This window comes from Geospiza fortis, unplaced genomic scaffold (genome assembly GCF_000277835.1).
Source record: "Geospiza fortis unplaced genomic scaffold, GeoFor_1.0 scaffold53, whole genome shotgun sequence".
NCBI lineage: Eukaryota > Metazoa > Chordata > Aves > Passeriformes > Thraupidae > Geospiza > Geospiza fortis.
The window spans coordinates 10887471-10891140 of record NW_005054305.1 but is presented as its reverse complement, the minus strand read 5'-3'; positions in this window follow the sequence as shown (position 1 = coordinate 10891140).

Here is a 3670-nt window from a genome sequence, read left to right as displayed (position 1 = left end):
CAGGAATGTCTGCATGATTGAAATCTTTCTTATTTTTTTATATCTTAAATGATACACCTAGACATTTATTAAGGAATATACAGATATCTGGGAAGCACTGGAACATTTCTGTCCTGCAAAGGTACATTTTAGGCAATGCATACCAGCTGTAATTGACTACCTCTCTTCATTACAGCTCCTCTCTGCTTACATTAGACATAGTTTAAGAAAGGTATTTAAAAAGTAACAATGCATGTCTTGTATATACAGATTATTAATATTTTGATTATATTTGGTATAAGAGAGTTAACCTGCAATGTCTTTCTTGGCTCTGATACCAGTTATGTATTTTCCCATTAAAAATTAAGCCCATTTAGGCTGAGCTAAATGGAACCCGACTGTTTGATCTTAAGAAATACTGTGACCTTTTACACTGAGCTGAAGAAAATAATCAACATGCTGCTCCTACATTCCCTACTCTTCAGTTCTACCAAAAAGGTTCTGTGTTGTGAGGAGGGTTGCTTGAGGTGCTAAAAGCATGTTTATTTCATATTTATATTAATTCAGCTTCATTTAATGACGTTGTAGCAGCTTGATTAGCATGATGATTATTATAGTTTGGAAAGGCGAGCTTGTCCTGCAGAAAAGATACCAATGTGAATTCTAAGAGAGATTCCATTTCTAACTCAGCTGCTCATTTTTTGTTACAGTTCAGAAATTCACTCAGATTGTGTTCTTGATCAGTAAAATGAAGACAATTTCATCTTGGCTTCACCTTGTTCTACCTTAAGTTTGGGAGTTAGACAAAGCATAGGGCAATGGGGCCCTTGGCACTGCAAGCACCTCTGTTGTAAAAACAGTTTTCTTTTGGCTGGTATATTTTGATGGCAGATAAAAACCAGTTGATGTCTGTGGTAATTCTGGATTATGCTACAAATGCTACAGTTTTTATCAATACCAGGACATTTTTATTATAACATTAGCAGCGAACAACAAGCTATTGTCTTTACTGCTGTGAAGTGTTCTCTTTCTCTTTCTGCCTCCCTATTTTTTTGTCAGTTCACCATTGCAGAGGAAATATTACCCTCCGTGCCTACAGTGAGTAATTTTCCTTATGTAGTTTTTGCTCTGTAGTATTTTGGCAAAATTTGCTAAATTCTCTCTTTGTTCCATCCTCTCTGTGCAAAGAATACCTTCCCAGTACAAAACTGAACTCAGAGAGGGAATTATAGAGCTTTCATCTGCTGACACTGGGAAAATTGAGCTCTTCAAGAAATATCTTCTACATCACTCCTTTCTTGTATCACATCCTCAGTGAATATTACAATCTTTCAGGAGGAAGGAAATGACTCTGTGTAGCAGGTTCTGTAGGAAAGGGTAAAGCAAGAGTCCAGCTTCTTTTCTTCCCACTCTCAACTCTGCCAGGCCTTGGGGACCCCTTTACAACCTCCTTAAGGATGTAGGATGAGGACCAGTGGCAGAGAGGAACCAGGTAAAGATGCAAATGACAGATAGGAAGAAACAGATGAACCAAAGAGTCAGGGATATCTATAGTACTTGCAACAGCTACAGCTGGATTTCTTCTGCCCAGTGCTGGCTATACACAGACACCTCTGCTCTCTCTCTCACTTGCTGAAAATATCTTTGCAGATGTGCATTTCACACTAGATCTCTTCCCATCTTTTCCCTGTTTCCCACCATCAGGCAAAAGGCTTAGGCACAGTAAAATAACCCTCTTCACTAGTTCACTTCTACACAGAATTTACAAGAAGCCTTTTATTTGGTCCTTTTATATGCTTTACTCTTACTTCATCCTTTATCTTTTCTTGTTGTAATCTGTATTTTACCCACAGGGATTATCTGCACCTCTGCACACTGTGAGATTCTAACACTGGCTGGTTTTCATCATGAACAGATTAAGCACAATGAGTGACATCAAACAGAGTAGTGAAGGCTGTGGCAGGCTGAGGGGCTGAGTGAGCTGGCTGAGCACAGATGCTCTTGTGCAGAATGATGAAAGCAGCAGCCTCTCAGCCCAGGGACACGGTGTGTACACTGCTGCAGGCACAGTCATGGCACTACTGGGCTGTCTGTCCTGTCACACCATGCTGACTATCAGAGTGCAAGCCAATAAATGACGGCAGAGCTGAGAGTCAGTAAGTGACCCTAAGGACTACTCTGCTGATGTCCATCACAGAAAGCTCTGCTTGTACTGAGCAACTTTACACCAAAGGAGACATCAAATGTGTCACTTCTGGAGTTAGTCAGTGCTTCCCTAACCAACTCAGGAACAAACTTGAAAGCAATCCTGCTGATTCAGTGGCATAGCAATTTGCTCATTGTTCCAAATGTAGATCCCTCACATGCTAACACAAATATACCCACTGGGATGATTTTTAAAATGTCTACCTCTTCTCTTGAGGGTTCACTTACAAAGTTGGCTGATACTACTGCGTAAACAGAGAGCCTGATTCTCTTCTCACGTACACTGATTATAGGCAAGAACAATGCCTTTGGCTTGAACAGATGTATTTCTGAAAATCCACACATTCATTTGAGCATCCTTAACCTGAGTCTGATAGTCAATGTAAGACAAGGTGGCAAAAAATCACGGTTTCCATACAGTAATAGTACTGGATTTCCTCTTACTTCTAAAGGATAAAGATCTGGCTGTATCTCAGTGAGCGTGTGACATCAACGTACTGCAGCATCAGGAAAGGCAAATGAGACCTGGGGAGGTATAAATTGAGGTGTCTTCTTCCTCCAGGGAACATAATTACACATTATTGTCCTAATGAAATTTCAACTGACATACTGTGTTCTGTTCCCATCACTCATGCACAGAAATTATGAACTCCAACCAAAGCAAATGCAGAGCAGAACATTCACATGACATCTTAGGACAGACTGATGAAGAGCACAGCTTGTTCACTTCAGCAAAATGAGGACTATAGAGAATAATCCCACTCCAGAAACACACTAGCATGAGGGGAAATGCTCTTTTAACTGAAGAACCATGCTGGAAGAAAATCAAGTTAATATAGACCAACTAGAAATAATTTGGGGCTGGAAGTAGAAGTTAGCATCTGATAGTCAAAGAAATGCAGCTGAGCATGGCTGGTGCAGAGCCCTCTACAAACAAGAGATGTCAGGGATCAGTGTCATTGCTTTATGCCTGTTCCCCAAGATGTCAGTCAGAGCACAACAGTGAGCAGCCCTAGCTGCTGTGCTTGAGAACCTTGTAGAAGGGCTTGGAGGTTTGCTTCTCTCTGGTTCATTCCTATTTGTGTTTTCCTGAGCACTAAAATTGTGACAGCAATGCAAAACTACCCACACTAGTGAATTCCAATAGTTTCAAATTACAACCCTTGTCCTCTTCCTTGGTCTAATAAATTCTGCAAACTGTTTTACACCTGAGGCTCAGGGAGAGAGGCAGAAGACATGCAGCAAGAACTCTCAGCACCAGCAGCTTGGGGGTTTGGCGGAGTAGCAGAGAGGGAGGAAACAGAGAAGGAAAAAAAGAATTAAAAATAAACAAACAAAAAATCCCAAAAAACAACCAAACAAAAAACCCAACAGAAAACAACCCCATACTAAAAATTCCCAAACGCAGTCCCACTCTCCGCGTTGTGCGAGGCTCTTTCGGGAGCCTGCCTCCGCTGCCCCGGGGAGTGGGGTTACCTCCGAGGGG